This window comes from Equus caballus, chromosome 2, assembly GCF_041296265.1.
Source record: "Equus caballus isolate H_3958 breed thoroughbred chromosome 2, TB-T2T, whole genome shotgun sequence".
NCBI classification, from domain to species: domain Eukaryota; kingdom Metazoa; phylum Chordata; class Mammalia; order Perissodactyla; family Equidae; genus Equus; species Equus caballus.
The window spans coordinates 41577247-41597252 of record NC_091685.1 but is presented as its reverse complement, the minus strand read 5'-3'; the positions used below and the strand labels follow the sequence as shown (position 1 = coordinate 41597252).

The 20006-nt window shown below is 50.9% G+C and overlaps 1 protein-coding gene across 16 annotated transcripts in view; it reads left to right on the top strand.

Moving 5' to 3' along the window:
• The window catches only part of PIK3CD (phosphatidylinositol-4,5-bisphosphate 3-kinase catalytic subunit delta), a 53734-nt gene that overhangs the window by 12841 nt on the left and 20887 nt on the right, over positions 1–20006 (top strand). For 6 of the 16 annotated variants that reach the window (XR_002806332.2, XR_011436557.1, XM_070260979.1 and 3 more), the window contains exon 2: positions 11911–12027. The gene's annotated coding sequence lies outside the window, so the exon portion shown is untranslated. Of the gene's footprint in view, positions 1–8898; positions 9211–9928; positions 10130–11910; positions 12028–20006 lie in introns of those variants that run through there. The other 10 variants (XR_011436556.1, XM_070260984.1, XM_070260981.1 and 7 more) reach the window with 6 other exon arrangements.

Genomic DNA, 20006 nt, shown 5'->3' with positions numbered 1-20006 from the left:
TCACTCTGCGAATGAGCAGGACAGGCTCTGGAAGGAGGCGTTTCAGACCAGTTTGTTTTTTAATCAGCAGCCTTTGTACGAATGAGCTTTGCTGTTAGTCAACTCAGAAGGGCCAGCTTCCTTGATCTGGCTTGCTGCCTCTTTGTCTAATAATAATAACAGCACTCTCTCTGTGCTAGGCTGTGTTCTGGGCGCTCTGAAAATACTGATTTATTTTTATAAGTACTATTGCGATCCCTGTTTTACAGAAAGGGAAACTGAAGTACAGAAAGGTGCAGTAACTTACCTAGGTGTTACCCAGCTAGGAGGTGGCAGAGCCCGCTCCTAACCCCTGGATTGTTCTGTCTCCAAACGTGGCTGCTTGGTTTCCAGGAGGAAGCGTTTGGTTGGGGTGGGGGAATGTGGACCCCAGGTAGGAGCAGGGCTGAGGCCCTGCAAGTCAGTTGGCTGTGCAGAGGGGCCTCCCAGCTGCGTGCTCCCCAACCCCTCTGTCCCCACGGCTGAATTGGGCTCCAGGCAGCCTTTCTGTTCTTCCGGGTCCTTCATCTCTGGTGGAGTTGGCTTCGTGGGGTCTGTTCCTCTGCAGCAAGAGGTGCCAGGAGGATGGAGCTTCTGGGACCAGTCCGGCCCCAATCTGCCCTGGGTGGTGTCCATTCTGCCCCCATCCAGAGAAGCAGGGCGTGGTCTCTGAAATCTTAATTGCCTCTTTGCCCAACTCTGGAAACTTGTGGGAAGTCCACCCAGGGGTCCTCAAGCTGGTGGGTGACACAATCAGGGAAACAGGACTCTGGTGTCTTCTTAGCCAATGGCCCAAATCTGGTTCCTTGGCACTGACCCCGGAGAGTCGGGACAGTGACCCAGGAGAGGCAGTGTGGTACAGTGGTAAGAGCAGGGCTCTGGAGTCCAGCTGGGTTCCAGTCTGCCTCTCCCATTCACCAACTGTGCAGCTGGAACCTCCTTGAGCCCCACTTTCCTCCTTTGTGAACTAGAAGGCCCACCTTAGGGGCTTGCTGTGGTGATTAAATGAGAAAATGTGTATAAGGCCCCCAAAACGTGCTAGCCCATGGCGGGGGCTCAGCCATGGGGGCCGCCCGCTGTAGCCCCAAAGACGGGCCTGATAAATGATGAAGAGGCTGTTGTTCTGGGACAGTCTGAACTTATCCCAGAGGCTCCCAGGGGCAGAAATGGCCTGTAGACCTGCTCTGGGAGTGGAAGGAGGTGACACGAGGGCACCTGCCAAGGAGAGACTGACCAGACGATGGAGGGAGGAGCGAGGTGTTCAGAACACTCTGTGTGGTCCCCAATGCCTACAGGTTGTTTACGGTCCTGGGGTTTCATGAGAGCAGGCAAGAAGGAGGACATGTAAACCTGTGGCCGGGTGGGGAAGTGGGCCAGGGGCTGTGTGCCTAGGTGGGCAGCCAGCAGCAGAGTGGACCCCAGGAGAATGGAGTAAACACCAGTAGCTGAGACCCCTGTGAGCGTACCCATCTCTATCGCCACCCTGAAGGGGTGTGTGTGTGTGAGAGAAAGATTAGCTTGGGGTCAGAACAGAAGAGGAGAAGTGGGGTCTGGAGTTTTAAAAGATAATTATTTGAGAGTGGGGTAACCTGCTTCTTCTGGGTGTTATGGGCTGGAATCTTCTAGATGATGCGTGTGGGTGTTTTAATATCTGTGCTATCTGTTTTGTAAATGTGTGTGTGCATGTGTGCCCTACGATTTTAATTGTACAGCATCAATACCAGCTAGTCATGAAAAGTTTGTAAAATACAGATTTGCCAGAAGAAGAGAAAGAATCCATTGTGGCCCTCCCTAGGATCCCACCACTGGTGGTTCCTGACCTTGTTCAGATTTTAAATCCTTTGGAAAATCTGCTGAAAATCATGGACCCACTCCCCAGAAAAAGGCTCCTACAAGAACATCTTTGAGTATAATTTCATGGGGTCCCTGGGTGTCCCCCAAGTTCACCCCAGGCTCTGTTAGGGTGCACTGAAGGGCTGTTGGGGTCCCACCGCTGGCTTCTCTGCATTATGAGATTCTGAGTCTGAAACCAACCTCAAAGGCCGGAGAGGGAGGGAAGATCTCGACAGCCCTGAGGCCACCGTGAGCCCTGCTTGCCCGACAACTTGTTCAAAGGCTGCTTTGAAGCTGTTTCTGTTTGCAGTCTTGACCCCCTCTTAGGCACCATGTTCAAGTTTACTCCATGCTGTTTAAATCCTTTGTCCTAAATTCGCTGCTCCTTTTTGGGGGCTTTCAGCAAGGACCGACTTTCCTGCGTCATTTGGTGACTCTCCCACTGTCAGACTGGCTCATTTACGAGGTCAGAGTCCTTTGGGTCGGCTGCAACCTGAGGTTTTGTGGCTCCCCTTCGGCGTGAAGGGCCTTGTCTGGGACAGATGGAAAAGCCTGCCCAGGAGAGCTGGGTCTGAGTCATGGGGGGGTGGTAGGGTCTGTAGAGGATGGGAAGTCATGGCCGTGTCCAGGCTCTGCGTGCTGGCCTCCAGGCAGCTTGAGACCGGCCAGGGCCTCCCTGTAAGATTAGCATAAACCCCCTTTACCTAGTGGGCGAGGCTGGTGCCGAGCACCCCACCCAGCGGAGCCCGAGGCATTGGTCAGCCGCCCTTGACCTTAGCACCATGTTCTCTGCTCTGGGCCTGGGGAGGCCCCTTCACTTCCGGTACCCCACAGCTTTCCCCAGCCCTGCGGGGAGCCAGCCTCCCTGGGGGCCACTCCCCACGTGAGACCGGTCACCTTGCCCGAGCTCTTCCTCCTCCTTTTTTAGTATAACAAGCTTTATCGAGAGAATTCATACACCATGAAATTCATTTAATGTGCAGAATTCAGTGGCTTCTAGTATATTTATAGAATTGTGAACTGTCACCATAATCGATTTTAGAACATTTTCATCACTCCAAAAAGAAACCCTGTACACATTAGCAGTCACCCCTCATTTTTGCCCAACCCCCCCAGCCCTAGGCAACCACTCATGTACTTTCTGGCTCTGTGGACTTGCCTGTTCTGGACATTTCGTATAAGTGGAATCATATGGGGTGTGGTCTTCTGTGGCTGGCTTCTTTCACTTAGCCTGTTGCCTCTTCTTCAGGAACATGTCCGACTCATACAATTACAGTGGAGGGGTTGTTTGTACCGACCGTTTATCCAATCACAAGTGTTGATGGAGCCTCTGCTCTACGAAGCCTGGAGCAGGTGCTGGACCACACAGGAGGGAACACAGCAGCCACGGGGGGGTGTATCAGTTATCTGTTGCTGTGTAACAAATCACCCCCAAACTTAGCAGCTTGAACAACAGACACTTATCATCTCCCAGTCTCTGTGGGTCGGGAATCTGGGAGCAGCTGGGGCTGCAGGTGTCTGGGGCTGGAGATGCCTGGCAAGGTTTTGTTGGGAGGCTGCAGTGACTCACCTGCCACGGCCAGACATCTCACTTGCTCGCCATGTGGGCTTCTTCATAGGGCAGTTTGAGTGTCCTTGCATCGTGACTGCTGGCTTACCTCAGAGAGAGAGGTGAGAGGGAGACAGAGAGACCAAGCGCCCAAGACTGAAGGCCCATGGTCTCTCCTAACCGAATCTTGAAGGTGACCTGCTATGTTCTTTTGGTTACAGAGAGCAACCTTGCTATACTGTGGGCAGGGGCTGCACCTATTTGTGAACACCAGGAGGGCAATAACTGGATGTGCGTTCATCAGAGGATGGCCCGTGATACCCAGCACCCAGCTTGCTTGTTCACGAAGGGACTTCTCTGCTGCCTCTGAACCAGCTTTGGGTCAGCTATGAGTTCTCTGGGTTCCAGTCTCTAGGCCTCTTCTACCTTTCCCCACTCTTTGTGTGTAAGTAGGAAGTTAGCATGGAATTAGATGCAGCCTTGAACTTGGTTCCACCAGATTTACTCACTTCTGGTGGAGTAATTTTGACAGATGATTTCTCAGGTATTTGTGAATTCTATTTGCATTTCTATCGAATTGATGCACCAGTTTTTGGATTTCCTTTTATTGGTATCATCAAGAAGGATGTTGATTAAAACAGGCCCCAGGACCCATCCCAGTGGGTTGGACACTTCCCACCACAGCACCGGTCACGCCATCTAGCAGAAGTCACCAGAGTCCCCTCCTTTCCTGAGTGGTCCATGAGACTGTCTTGAGGGGCAGGCCGGGTCTCGATAAAGTGGGCCTCTCTCACGCGTTAAAGAACAGAGCCTCGTGCCCTAAAGTAGTTGGAGGATTCGATGTTAGAAGTAGTTTCAGGTGGTGGTTAAAGGTGGGTTCTGGGCCGGCCCCGTGGCTGAGTGGTTAAGTTCGTGCGTTCTGTTTCGGCAGCCCAGGGTTTTGCCGGTTTGGATCCTGGGCGTGACATGGCACTGCTCATCAGGCCATGCTGAGGTGGGGTCCCACATGCCACAGCTAGAAGGACCCACAACTAAAATATACAACTATGTACCGGGGGGCTTTGGGGAGAAAAAGGAAAAGTGAAATCTTTAAAGATGGGTTGTGACCCCCGCTCTGCAGCTTATCGTGTAGCTTTGGGTAAGTCTTGGGCCTCATTTTCTCATGGAGATTATGATAATAACTACCTTGTGGGGTTATTTTGAGGGTTTAATGAGATAATCAAAGTTCCAGGTACCTGTGGCTGCATAACAACCCTCACCAAACTGAGAGGTGTAAAGCCATGCCTGTTTATTATGTGCACGGATTTCATGGGCCCGGAACTCAGACGGGGCTCAGCAGGACGGCTTTGCCATGCTCCGTGATGTCCAGGGTCGGCTAGGAAGATGCTCAAAGAGCTGCCAATAACTTGAACAGTTGGGGGCTGGAATCATCTGGAGGTTTCCTCATTCGTGTCTAGTCGCCTGGGCAGGGATGACTCAAAGGTCGGGCTCAGATGGGACTGTCACCTGAGGCCTGCACATGGCTTCCCTTTCTGGCTTGGGCTTCATCACGGCACGGTGGCCTCAGGAGTCACCCTTCCTTCTTGATGCACAGAGCTCCAAGAGCAAGCATTGGCGCTTGGTTCCAAACCAAGGTGGAAGCTGTGTGGCCTTTTCTGACCTAAGCTCTCGAGTCACGCATCCCCACTCCTGCTATACTCTCTTGGTCAAAGAAGTCACAAGCCCACCCAGATTTAAGGGGAGGGGAGAGAGATGCCACCTCTCAATGGGAGAAGTGTTAAAGAATTTGCCCCCATGTTTTAAAACCTCCTCAGTAAACGGAAAGCATTTAGCACAGTGACAGCCGTGGAGTGTGGGCCGGAAAAGGTTAGCGGCTGCTGTCCATATTGTTCCTAGTTTTAGTATCTCTCAGGTGCTGAGATTTCGCACACCGGAACTCACTGCTGTGTATCCAACTGTGTGACTCAGGCAAGCGCCCTGCCCCCGTCTCGACTAAATGATCCTTGGGGTCCAGCTCTGTGATTACGTTTTGTCTGACACTGCCAGGTTCCTTCTTTTTACCTTCTTCAAATTTAGACCCAACTTTTAAAAGTTTCCTAGTTTAACTTAGTTTAATTTTCTTGCCCTCAATGGCTTCTCAAGCACATCTAGAGGTTTCACAAGGAGGTTCTGGAGCAGTTTCGTGAGTTCCCCAGGTGTCTTTCGTGAGCCTTGACGTGCGAGTCACACAATGCACTGTGGTTCCAGGCAACCTATTTATCCCCTTATTCCAGTTCTCTCCCAATAAGCATTCACAGTGGATCTTTTCCACAAACACAGGAGTGTCTTTTCTTCTCTAAAAGACATAAAGAAGCCCAGGACGTGGTGTCCTCCCACAAGGATCCCATCCTGGAATTGGAAACCTAGGACTCCAGGAAACTCGATGCTCTGCTGCGAGGTCTCAGCTAGAACCCCGCTCGGGTGCTGTCTGATGGGTCCACACCTCCACTGGCCGAGGTTGGCACAGCGGGCCGGCGCTCGCTTTTACAGACGGGGAAACAGCTCTGGAATGTTTAGGAAACTCACCCAAATCCAGATCTGTCTCCATGGCGCGTGTGCCTGCCTTTCTCCGGGAGATGCCCTACAAACACGGATGCTTTGGGGTTGACACTTGAAAGAATGAGCACTGCAAACAGGAGCATCATTTTTTTCCCTGCTGTGGCCCCCGCAGGTCAGATGCTCTGGAAGCCTCATTTAGGGCGGGCTTTTGGTCTAAGCTCGGGGAATTGGCGAAAGAAAGAAGGAAGCTCCAGATTCTAATTAACTTTGCTTTTTAACTACAGATGAGCCACTTTTTGAGTTAACTGGGGCCGAGTCTCAAAGATTAATGAAAATCTGTAAAGATGGCAGGAGAACAGGGGCCAGACACTCCTGTAATCAGGCTCCCTCATCCTTGTGCCTTGAGAGGAGCAAGATGAGGGGAACAAAGAAGTGGGGGGATTGTGTGAATAACTATGGAGACCCTCCCTCCCCTTTGAAGAGGATTATTTTCCAGAGTCCTTCTGTTTTTCCTAATAGAATTAAAAACAAACGTTTAACTGGGTTTTTTTTCTTGTTGTTAGTTGCATTTTATTTTTTTCTGACTGTAGCCTTCTTAGTCTTGGCCCCACTCAGCGTCTCATCTGACCACAACTAAAAATGCTGTAGGGGGGAAAATAATTTTCCCTCTATCCTTCTCAGTTCTTGGCTGAGACTGTCCTGTAATAAGAAGACAGATTAACAGGAGAAAAACAGATTTAATTATGTATGAAAGTATGGGAACCCCACAAAGTTACGAGATTCAAAGAAGTCACCAGAGCAGAAAGCTTTTATATTGTTTAGACAAAGAAACAATAAATGTGTGAAGGACTGATGAGACAAAGGGGTTGGGGCTAGGGGTAGTGAAATGGTGAAGAAGGAACAAGCCTTGTTTATACAACCTTCCTGACCCTGAATTCCCCGTGTCTGGTGATAAGGATCCTTCCACCCTCCAGTACAGGGAGGGGACCTTGTGCCTGGAAGATTTATCTCCTGCTTTCCAGAGGACAAAGGAGTTTCCGAGTGTCCTTTTTGCACTGGCTGTTTTTGAAGTACTTTTCATTCAAAATAATCAATATGCCAAAGTAGCATATTTTGGGGTAACATATTCTGAACCCCTACAATGCTGAGTGCCAAATATGAAGAGGAAGAGCCAACCAGAATTCCAGGAAGGTTGGTGGTTGGAATCTGGGTGGGCAGCTGGGAGAAGCTGGCATTTCCTCACAGTGAGGGTCCCTGGGAGTGTCAGGAGATGAAGAAAGAGAGTGACTAGTGGAGCAGATCAGCTTCCCTCTCACAGCGCTGGTTGGATGCTCATCTGGTTTCCTGCCTCAGGCCTGGGAACTTAGAAAGAGGGTGCACTCCTTTTGGCTGTAGCAAGTAGAGGGACCCGAATATAATTTCTGTGCATGTACTCTGCTTGTCTAACAGTGATGAAACTAATTTGTTTATCCACTAAGTTGATTTATTTATGCCCTCACCTGTATTTCAGAAAGGACTTATACCTGAGCCCTGAATGAGGAGTCAGGAGACTGGTTTTTCTTCCTGCTCTGTCACCAACTAGTTGTGTGATATTGAGCAAGTCACTTCATCTCTTTCCGTCTGTGTCCCTTCTGTGAGAACAAACATGTACTGAGCATTTACTATATGCACGAGGCACTGTTCCAGAGACTTCCCATCTATCTGTATCTATTTACTTAATTCTCTTCCAGACGACTTACTACGTTGTGTATCTTTCTGGAATTTGTCAGTGCTGTTCCAGCACATCTTTGTCACACAGGCAGGACGACTTCCTGTGGCTTTTGCCATTTTCAAGAATCTTGGATTTTGCTTTGGGCTCCAGAAGAACCGCTACCTGACACCTCCAATTTGAACCCCAAGCCAGGGCATTGAGTTCCACTGCTGATGAGGCCCTTGTCTTAGAACTTGGCTTTCATCAGACCCATGCTGGAGAGAAAGGGAAGTCTGCAGGACTGGGCCCCTGGGGAGAAAGGCACCCCCCGTGGGGATGGGGGAGTGGTGCCACCAAAGCCTGTCTGCCCCTTGGAAAATCTCTTTGATGGCCTGGCCCTGTCATTATCCTTTCCTGGTTGGGGGTTGCTGGGGATGCCACCTCTCCCTAGCTTGGGTGGCTGCCAGAGAACTCCTCTCAGCTTCTATCTGCCCATCCAAGGTCTGGCTGTGACTTCCGGAGGGTTATTTCTCATCCTAGGAAACCCCCGCCCTGTGGGTTAAGAGCAGCCCTGCGGGGCCTTGTGCTCCCCGACCTGGGCTGAGTCAGGGCGTCAGAGCCCCCAGCGGACTGTCTTCTGCAGCACTGCTCCCTTCCCCAGGCTGGGGGTGGGAGGAGTAAAGGGGAGGTGGACCGGGTGGCACGCTGGACGGGCCCCACCCAGTTGCCCAAGCTCCGCCTTCTCTAGAGATTGTCTGCCAAGTGCGCAGCCCGCTGTGTGGGTAGACGAGTGAGATTCAGTGTGTGAAGGTGCACGAGTGCGTGTGTGTCTGTGCTCTCGGTACTTGTGTCATTGTATGAGCGTCAGTTCACATAATTGTGCCTGAGTGTGTGTGAACGTGTATGCGAGTGTCTGTCTTTGTGACTGTGTCTGTGTGTGACATCTGGGCACGTGATACAGAGAGGAGGTTGCCTCCTCCCGCTCTGATCCCCGCTTCTTCTCCTCCTCGAGACGCCCGGGGCGCTGGGAACCCCCCTCCCCCGTGCTAGGTGCTGGGGGCGGGGACGCAGAGGTCACCGAGGGTCGCGGGACCTCCCATGACCCAGCCACCTGGTCGTCTCATCCCAGGCCCCTTCAAGCTTCCCAGGAGCTTCTGGCTGAGTTTTCCCCCTTGTCCTCCTCACACGCTCTCGGAGACGCCGGGACCGAGGGAGGCTGGGGGTGGGGGGGGCGGGGCTTGGATGGGTGGGCCCTGCACCTGCAACACTCAGTGGAGGCGGAGACCGGCGGAGCAATTAGACCGCCAAAGGGTGTTCCCAAACCACTTTCCTCCACCCCACGTCTGTCCCACCTGGTGGGACACCCCGGGGTGATTCTGAACCTCGCACTCCCCTCCTCCTCTTGCGCTCCACTCTGGCAAAGGCTTAAGTCTAGGGCTGTGGACCTCAAAGAACATTCTGAGGGGACATGGGACATTGTAGAGCAAGAAACGTATGGGTCCAGTACCAACCCAAAGTGGTCCCAAAGCCAGCTCTGCCGCTAAGAGGCGGTGGGATTGTGTGCAGACGTGCGTATGTAAAGGTAAGTTCCTTGCCCTCCGAGCTATGGGTTTCTCTTTCACAATCCGAGGGAGGCAATACCCGCCTTACAGTGTGATGCCTGCGTAGGAACTGGGGCGCCTGTGTAAAGCGCAGGGGGAGTGCCGCGCTAGTGCACGGACGCCATGCCGGCACGCGCACAGTTCATCGTAATGAACAGATGTGTTAGTGCAAGTCCCGGGTGAACCCATTATTTTCTCAGTCCGACATATAAGGGGAACTCCATTGGAAAAGAAGGCCTAGCGGCTGGGGAACAGCCCGCACACTGGATTTGAGCTCAGAGTCCGGCATGGCCAGTTGCTCGGTGACACCGGGTGGCGAACTGTGACACAGGCCCAGTGCCCCGCCCTTTCTGGTGATTCCCTGGGAACCCGGGAGCGGAAAGCGGTTTGGCGGACGACCAGCCCTCGCTCGCTTTGCAAATAGCACTTTCTATCCTCTGGTTACAAGGCGGGAGAGGGACCAGAGCCGGCATGCGCCCGTCCCCCGGGGTCCCGCGGCTGCTCGCCGGCTCCGCGCGCACACCCCGCCGGCCGGGCCGCAGCAGTGGGGGTCGAGGAGGATTTGCAGCGGCGCGCGCTCCGCGCCCGGCGGCCGCTCGCGAACACTTCGCCCGGCTGGGTTGTGAGAATTTGCCGACGGTGCCCGCCCGCGGCCGGCCTGGCCCCGCCCCCGCCGGCGCCCCGCCCCCGGCCCCGCCCGTGCCCGCCCCCAGTCCGGCCGCGCCCCTCGCCGGTGCCCCGCTAGCCGGCTCCGCGCCGCGGGCCTGCCCTCAGGCCCCCGCGGGCCCCGCGCCGCCGCCCCGAGGCTCGCGCCCTCCCGTCGCTCCGGGACCCGCCCGCCGCGTCCCCTGGGCAACCGTCTCCAGGGAGACCGGGCCCCGCCCCCGGCACCGACACCCGGTACGGAGCCCACCTGTGCGGGCGTCTGCGGGGTCCCAGTGCCCCCCACCTCACGCCCTGCCCCGCCCCGAGCCCTGCTTTGTCCGCTCGGGGCGATCTGGGGTCCAGGGGCGTGGGGGCTGGGGGGGCGGGTGCATTGCCAGGGCGGACCGGACCCGGCTGGGGAGGCCGAGGCAGGGGGCTCGCGTTGTGATTCTCTGGTGCGGTCTGGTTCATGCTCTCCTTCTCTCCTGATCTTATTGCATCCCTTTTGTGCCTCCGGGGGGCCTGGAATCCGGGGTGTCCCGCTGCCGCCCTTGATGGGCTGAGCAGGGCCCTCAGCCGGGCTCCGGACGCCTGTTCAGAGCAAGCTGTTTACTTGTCAGGGACGAGCAGTTGCGCTGCGCGTCCTCCCCTCCCCCTGCCCCCATTCGCATCCTGCGCTCTGTCCATTCCTAGCCTTGCCTCCCAGGCTTTGCCCTTGAACCCGGAGGGCTAGAGGGCGGCAGACCCAGGTCCTGAGGTCCCGGCCAGCGTGAGGGCCAGAGCAGAAGATGCATCTTCCTCCGGGGGAAGAGCGTCCTCCCCGGGCACCCTCTTGTGAATTCTGTCCCGGCTCCCTGTTTCCTGACCTGAATTCCTGAGGACTAATTCCTTCCTTGTCTTCCCTAACTCTTCTCTCGGCTCCATCATGCTTTCTGCTTTGTCTTTCGTCGTTCTGAAACTGTTTTCTCTACGATCATGTCTCATTTGCCTGTGACTGAGCTACTGGGATTTGTCCTCTTGTTAACTCCATTGGTCAGCAATGCAAGTTATTTCTTCCTTAGCTCTTGGCGCTGACCTCCCGTTTCTCTGGTGGCAATGCCTTGGGGAGTCCTTACCGGCCTCCCCTCGATGCTGAGTGAAGGGACCGGCCAAGCCCACGTTCCTGGGCTTCCCCAGCAGGGTCCATGGGGTAACCTTCCAAGGACTGGGCTGGCAGCACAGAGAATTCCAGTTTGGTCCTTGGGAAGTGTGTTCTTGGAATGAACACCTTTTCTAAGGGCTTCCTAGCACTGGGCTTTTTGTCTCATGGAGAAGCTAAAGATTTAGGTTTCCTCGGGAGCCCTCCCCAGCTGCGCCTAGTGGCTTCCAGGCTGGAGTCTCCCTGCTGCGGAGGTAGCTGGGCGGGGCGCGGCCGGGGGAAGGGGCGGGTCCTGTGCTGGCCTCCAGCCGCCCGGGCTTTGGGAGCTCAGGTGTCTTTCTCTCTCTGGGGTCAGATGATTTCCAGGAGCCACCCACGGTGGAGGAAGAAACACCACAGATGCAGTGAGTGGGCGGCCCCCTGCCCACACACCTTCCTTTTCATCTCCATCCCGCAGGGATGAACCTTCCTTTATGATGTGATTTGGGTCTTGAATGGGACCTCAAGTTCACGAACCTACTTTTTGCAGCCATTGAATGGAGCTCTAAACCCAGGCTTGGCTCACACCACTCGCTGTGCTTTCAAAAACCAAACAAAACCAACAAATAACTCTAAAAGTGATTTGAGTCATCTGTATGTATATCTGTTCCTGCTTCAGGCACTGGAAATGCTCCTGTGGTTTGCCTAGTCCTACCGAAGAGAGCTGGTGGGGTGGCATTGACACAGATGGTGAGAAGGGCCCACCCAGCAGAATGTGATTGGTTTGCAAAAAGGGGACCTAGGTGGAACAGTCGCTTTTGAGCTAAAGTCCTGTGAGAGAATGCACAGAAGCCATCTGAGACATTCTCTTTTAACATTTTTCTTTTCTTTTCTTTTCTTTTCTTTTCTTTTTTTTCAGATAGATAAGGAGCTGAGTCAGGCAAGGGCGGAATGACGCTCATTGATTCCAAAGCATCTTTAATCTGCCAGGCAGACAGGCCTTTGCTGCTGGTCTTTCTTGGACCATTCCAGAGAGGTAAGTTGGGCGAAGGAGACAATTGGGGGGGGGGGGAGAAGAAGAGACGTCATTTTGTCGAGGGGTTAAGAATGTGAATGGAATCCGCGCTCCCTGACTCTCCAGCCAGAGGAGAACTTCTCGGTAGGACTGGAAAGCTGAAAGGAAGAGAATGACCCAAATTTGTGCTAGGAGCCAACGAGGGGGGATGTGAACTAGACCTCAGCCAGTTTCCCAAGAGAGGGATGCTGCTGCCTGGGAAAGGAAGGAATGACTTTGTTCTGAGCAGCCCTGGAGCCCATTATTAAGCTGCAACATTTGGTATTTGACTCACTCCGGTCATGGTAGAGTTAGGCTGGCCTATTTGGAGAGCGAAAAATTAAAATATTCTTCCAAAGGAAGTGGATTGAATTTTTATACTTGGTAGTGCTTCTCAAGGAGTCCTTGGGTAGGGACATTCCATTTCTCCCAAGAGTTGGCAGTCACTGTATCAGTAATAGGATGCTCCTTGGAATTCTAGGACATTAGCTTGCAAGATAATTGCAGTCCTTTCATTGTGCAAATGAAGAAACTGAGGCCAGAGGCTGACGCTGGCTCAGCATTGTCTAAACACCCCTCTTTGGCGTCTGCGGGTTGCTGGGTGCAGTTAGTGAGCACCCAGGTTGGTAGGCCAGCAGTCCCCTCTGCGAGCTCAGTGGGTGCGAACGTATTCTGTAAGCACATTCCTCCTCTGGTCGCTTGAGCAGCTGCCGTCCTTTCTGATGGGAAGGGGCATGGGGTTATAGCACAATGTGGTCCCTGGCGGCTCCTCTCCCCACCCTAACCTCATTTTCTCTAGATCTGCGTCCATACTTTCCAAGCTTCTTTGTTAGTGTGGATCTCTTTGAAAAGATGAAAATATGAAGCAGAATTTTAACCTATAAAGCCAATAAAAAAACAGAGTGCCGCTGTGGTACCAGTAGAGACTGGCGGGGCACTCCTTCTCAGCACCCTATCCCATTCCTGCTACCCTCTGAAGGCCTCACGGTGCTTCTGTGGGACCCCAGGACCCCCTGGAACACGGGTGAAAACCATGGATCCTGGAGACCTGTGTGGGGGATGGGAGTTTCTTCTACACACCTGTTTACAATATCTGGATTCTTTTTGTTTGTTTGTTTTTGAGGAAGATTAGCCCTGAGCTAACATCTGCCAGCAATCCTCCTCTTTTTGCTGAGGAACACTGGCCCTGAGTTAACATCAGTGCCCATCTTCCTCCACTTTATATGTGGGATGCCTACCACAGCATGGCGTGCCAAGCAGTGCCATATCTGCACCTGGGATCTGAACCGGCAAACCCCGGGCCACCAAGAAGCAGACATCCGCACTTAACCGCTGCCACTGGGCTGGCTCCCACTGCCTCGATTCTTATTTCAGAAGATGCCTTTTAATAATAACTTTTAACCCTTATGTTATTTTTATTTATAAAAAATACCTATTTACTATCAAAGAGTTGCAAAGTACAAAAAAAAAATTGCAAGCGCAGCTGTTCTATAACCCTCCCCCGCCCCCACTCAGAACCATGGTCTCCATGTTGGAGTGTCTGCCCCCACAGCCCCCAGAGAGTCGGATCTTTGCAAACTTGATTTTTATTTATTATTAAATATTATTATGAACTTCTTCATAAACATAACTGAATGCATATATTTATCTCTTCTCTGTTTCAAAAGCCCGCTAAAATGAGAGTAAAGGAATAAAAAAGGTATAAATTCTTAAGAAAACAGAAAAGTAGATGATAGAGAAGGAGGAATGTGAGCAAAAATTTTGAAGATAAAAAGCAGGTGGGGGAAAGAAGTGACACTTAGAATGTTGACTCTCCTTGTGCTGTGGGGGAGGCAAGGTGATGTGTCCACAGGACCCACTAAAGGCTCAGGAATGGGGGCTGCAGAGTGTTCCCAGCAGTGGGGTAGAAGGGGCGCTGGAAGCAGGAAGATTGGTTGAAAGTGTGTGTTAGAGCCACAGACCCCTCTCTCAGCCCACATAGCCAGGTGGTTCCCTCTCCCACCCCAGCAGAAAATGCCTTGGTTCCTGCAGGCGGTGTGCAGGCTGTGAGGGGAGCAGCCAGGTCAGGGGAAGGCACTGTATTGAGAACAGGAGGATTCAGTGAAAGTTTGCATACTGAACAGTGACGCCCCTCCTGGTTGGCTCCCAGAAGAACAGGGCAGCCAGGCTTACACCCCCCCCCCCCCAGGCAGGGTCTGAAAGGATTTCTCTCTGAGGAAACTGACCTCACAAGAAGAATGACCCTCAGATACTGACATTGAGAGGGACCCTGTTGAAAGCTAGCTTGCTGCTTTGTCACTTCACAGCAATGCCTACCAAGCAACTAGCCCTACCTGGGCACAAAGAGCTTTCAGTGCCTCTCTTAAATCTGAATGGGCAGCCCTGCGCCATCCCACATAGCTGAGGCCTCTAGCATGAAAGACAGAGACCCAAACAAATAGGAAAAAAGGATTCAGAAGTCATAAACGTAGTTTTTTTTTTTTTTTTACAAAAAACCTATTCATAAAACAAAAATAAGCTCTTGGATATTAAAACTATGATGGTAGAAGTAAAAATTTCGATAGACTAGACTTGGAAGATTGAAAAACAGATTTCTAGAAAGTAGAACAGAAAGACCTGAGAGATGGAAAATAGGAAAGAAAAGATAAGAAGATTAGAGAATCAGTTTGGGAGGCCCAGTACCCACCTCATAGGAGCTTAAGAAGAAGCCGGGAGAGAAATGGAGAAGGAGAAGTTATCAAAGAAACTACAGGAAAAAAATGCTAGAACTGAAGGCGTTTCTGCATTGAGTCTCTGGGTAGTATTTAGCACAGTGAGTAATAAAAGACACACTATGCAAAAGTAAAAGATGTGCTACAGGATATCATCATGAGCTTTCTAAACTCCAGAGGTAAGAGAGGAGTTACTAGACGCCAGCAAAGGGAAAAGAGGCCGCGTACAGACGATCAGAGAACAGGATGGTGTTGGACTTCGCAAAAGCAAAACCAGAAGCTACAAGACAATGGAGTGACTCTTTCAAATTTCCAAGGGTAATTAATTCTCAACTCAGAATTCTGTAGTCATCATTCAAGCAAAATCATAGAATAAAGACAATTTTTAGACATGTGAATTTTCAAAAACTTTACCATGCCCCCTGCCCCTCGTACCCCTTTCTGAGGAAGTTGCTGGAGGATGTGCTCTCCTAAAATAAGAGAGTAAACCAAGAAAGAGAAGCAAGTGGTACAGTTGTCTTTTCTCATTTGGCTCAGCTGCCAAATAGCTTTCTATATTTCAGCTATTATCTTACTCTGAGTCTTGGGATTGGGGAGAAGAAAACAAACACCTCCTCCACCATGGGAACAGACAAGTACTCACTTCCAAGCCTCCCCGTAGCTGGGACCTGTGACCTGGCTTCTTTGAGGAGATGCACCTACGCTATATTTTGATAGAGAAGAGAGGGATGGAGCATGTGCTGTATCCGTGGTTATGGTGGTAGCAGCAGTGATGAGCTGCAAGGTTGAGTTCTTGGCACAGAAGTGGCAGGAGTGTAAACTGGCGCCCGTACTCAGTGGCAATCACAGCAGTTTTCCCATCAGGCTTGATTCTGCATTGTGGAGTCCACGTAGTATGTTACAGTTACATTTCTTTTCTTGTTCAGCTTTTTGTTTTTCCTGGAGTTGACAGTTGCCTCATCTTTTTATTTGCTTTGTCTTCAGTGTACTAATCACTGATTCTTCCTCAAACTCTCCCACAGGACTGTGAAACCTCACAGTGCAACAAGTGTGTCAGATAATCTGTCAGCTCCTTCCCTGCTTAATATTGAGAGTGGGCTGCTTTACCTGCGACCAAGAACCCTGACTAGTGGAAACAATGGTGAAGGGAATTCCCATAATGAGGGTGAAAAGAAGTCCCAGTACTACAGCTGTGTAGCTGGACTAGAGAGCAACCAGCCCAATTTGCGGCAAATTGGCTGAAGGTCCCAGGAGGATGTATCTTCAAGGAAAAAAAATGGAACTGATCAGGGCCGGCCTGGTGGTGTAGTGGTTAAGTTCGCACACTCTGCTTCAGCAGCCTGGGATTCATGGGTTCAGATCCTAGGTGTGGACCTACACACCGCTTATCAAGCCATGCTGTGCAGGCATCCCACATGCAAAATAGAGGAAGATTCACACAGATGCTAGCTCAGGGCCACTCTTCCTCAAGCAAAAAGAGGAAGATTGGCAACAGGTGTTAGCTCAGGGCCAACCTCCCCACCAAAATAACAAAAAAAGGAACTGATGGATTATCTGACATATTTGGTATATTATGAGGAGTTTTATAGTTCTGTGGGAGAGTTTAGGGAAAAAGTACATATTCAAACAAAGAAAATTAAAAATGAAGCAACTATCAATTATAGAAATACAAAGTTGAACAAGGAAGCAGATAAAATCATCGTATGCTGCGTGGCTTAGTTTTGAGCAATATTTACATAGTCATAGTAATGTAAGCACTGAAATTCGATTAACAAAAAATTATTACATACCTATTTTCAGAAGATGGAGGAGACGGTATGTGTATGTGGGTATAAGAAAGCACAAAGTCATCTTCTAAGATAAGAAGTTAAAAACCAAGAAATATTGGGGCCAGCTCTGTGGCCGAATGGTGAAGTTCGTGGGCTCTGCTTCACAGCCCAGGGTTTCGCCAGTTCAGATCCTGGGCACGGACATGGCACCGCTCATCAAGCCATGCTGAGGTGGCGTCCCACTGCCACAACTAGAAGGCCCCACAACTAAAAATACACAGCTATGTACTGGGGGGGTTTGGGGAGAAAAAGGAAAAATAAAATCTTAAAAAAAAAAGGAAATGTCAGTATAAACCTCTAGTTTCGAAATGTAGAGGTGAATACCCAAAGAAACAGCCAAAATTGGGGGCGGTATGCTTGGATGTAGAGGTCCGGAGACTGCTATTTTTTTTTTTGCTGCAAGCATTTTAGTTTCAATTAATTTTTTAAATCATGTGGTTGCATAACTTTCATAGCTATTAAAATTTAAAAGTCATTATTATGACATCCATATCCACCCATAATTAGCTGTTTTCATTTTCTCTATACTTTCTGGAATGTTTTGTCCACAAACATATGTCCCCATGATAAATGTCTGTGCATTTTTGTCTGATTTAATGTGGGGAGTATTTGCAGTGCTGTGTGTTGTGCACAGGTGCCGTTTTCATGACCACATTCTCTCCCATTGGGTTACTTAGCCGTTTCGTTAGTATTTTTGATTTATCACTTTCTCAAACAATATCACAATGAAGATCTTTGTGCATATAGCTTTTTTTAACTTTTGAATTACTTCTTTAGGATAGTTGCCAAATTCCCAGAATTCCCACATCAGACCATGGATCTTCCTCCTGATTTGATGTGTAGTGCTGAGGGGCTCCACTTGGCTGCAGGCCCGTGGCCCCCCGGATGGGCCGTGAACTGAACCTCACAGGAGATAGTTGAGATAGAATTTTCTGCAGGGTGGTTGGCTCACTTTTTCTGATGACAGCAGCAGGAGTCAGAAGTCTCTTTTCTTCCATATAGAACAGAATTTCCAGAGACCCACCCTGTCATTCTTTAATATCTGTTCTGGTTTTCTCCCATTGAGGATTTTTTTTTTCCTTTTTAAATAATCAAATTAAAAGTTAGTCTCCTATTAAATAGTATGACCTCAAGAGAGACATGTTTAAAATGGGAGAGAGTAAAAAGTAAATTAATTAAGAAGAAGAAGAAAAAAAACAACTGAGGGAAGCAGAAGAGGCTCGATGAGGAAACCAGGCAGTGAGGCAGTTCATGTCCTCGGCTTACCATCCAAGTGGACGCTGAGATGCTTTCTGCGTGATTCACTTCACCTTGTTTCATCCGTGCCCACCCTTTGCCCCCAGACCCCTGTTTCTCCTGTGGCTCCGGGTGTCAGACAGCCCTCCAGACAAGCCCTAGTCCCAGGCATGGTCTTCGGGATGCCTTTCTTGCCTGCCCTCTGGCTTCTGGAGATTTCCTCCCCATTCCCTTTTTGGATTCATATACCCGCCCCCATCTGACCACCACTGGACAGTAGCTTTGCCTTAGATGACAGAAGAGGTGCCCCCTGCTTTGGATTTGAAGGCCTCCCTTTTGCTGTGGGTGACAGCTGTGGTGGAGACACTCTTTCTGCCCTGAAGACGGGGCCACCAGGGATGGGCGGTGCTACTAGACCCCACAAGACACGCTGAAGGCGTTTCCGTGAAAGGTTTAGTGTTTTGGAAGAACAGCATATCTATCTTACGACTATACCTGTTGGGGCCTCTGGGCCGTTCGTTCAGTTTTCCTTCTGGTCTGTAGTTCATTCTTTGTCAAGAAGGTTCTTAAGGACAGGAAGCATCAAGGCCGTGGTGCCGGCGTGCCTGCTGCTCAGCTGTGAAGAGCAGAGGGTTGGGGCATTTTGTGGCAGGTAGAGCCCAACGTTTTCCCTCATTAATCTGGCCCTGCCAGCTCCTACCTGGGACCCTGGGCTAATTGCTTTCCCACTTCTCGCCTCCCTCCCTTCCATTTCCCTCACAGCAGCCAAAGCATCTTCTTTGTTAGGCATAAAAGCAGGCCCTATCAGATCCCTGCTTAAAACACTTGGATGACTTCCCGTTGCAGTGATGATAAAACCTGGACGCCTCATCATGGCTACAAGGCCCTGCAGGATCGGCTTCACTGTCTCTCCCAATCATCTCCCCTTCGGGCCCTTGACTCCAGTGACCTGGTCTCTTGCCTCAGGGCCTTTGTACATCCAGGTCCAGCTGCCTGAAACCCTGTTTGATAGGTCTTTGCAGGATCCTTCTCATGATTTTGGCCTCAATTCCAAAATGATCTCACCTGGGGACCCTTTTCTGATCTGCCATCCAAAGGAGCCCCTCCCTGCAAGCCCCTTTTTATTACGTTCCAACTCTTTTACTATTGAAATCGTCTTGTTTATTCATTTTTCTTTTTACTTTTTTGTTTTCTCCTGTTAGACTGAAAACTCCGTAAGAGCAGAGATGGTGCCTGTCCCACTCCCTGATGGGCATGTAGAAGGTGCTCAAATAAATATTTGTTGAATGAGTGGATGAACGAATGAACAGGACTTGGGGTCCGCAGCCTTCTGGGCCAAAGCGGGACCCTTCACATTCCTTTTCCTGAGAGTCTCGAGGAGGCGGTGGTGGTTGAAGGACCTCTGGGCTTTTCCTGGCAGCCAGAGCAGGGGGTGGTTTCTAGAAAGCTCTTTTAGGGCGAACATCCAGAGTCTCCACTGGGAAGTGGGCCCTCTGGGTAGAGCACCTTCAGACTCCACCTCTGGAGCGCCCACTGGCACTCACTTTCCACGTAAATCGGGTAACAGGAAAGTGTCCATTTCATTCTCTGTGGGAGGGTGGCTGGGAAACAGAACGCTTGGTTAGAAGGACTTTTTGAGGCTGAGAAGTACCTGACAATAAACCCAGATTAAGAGGCCCAATGTGGACGCTGCTCTGTTCAGCATGGTGCTGAAGGCCAGCCCGTGTGGCCCCTGCCCCTTGTCATGGTGACTGCTAGTCTTGTATCTTCCCAGCCTGGGTTGATGGTAGATGCTTGGACTATGTGTGTAACTACCTTCTAGAAGTTTCTGAGGCTCTTTCTCCTGGGCTCTTTGGGTGGTAACTTTCAACTCTGAAATCCAGGCGTTTGTCCTGGGGTTAAGAATCTGAGCATCTGTATGAACAAGTTCGTAGGAATGACCCAGGGTGGACACTGGACTCTTGCCCTAGTATCACGTCTGAAGGTGCATGCCCTGTTTTGCCCCGGGCATCCTCAGGGAGGAGGATGTTTATTGCTCAGATAAGCAGGACACAGCTTGCCTTCTTTTCCCTGCCGCCCGCGGCAGCACAGACCCTGCTGAGAGGGACTTGTGTTCCCTTGGGAAGCGATTCCCCAGAGCATGTGACTGTAGCACCAGAAAGCCTGTCTCACGTTGGCAAAGGCT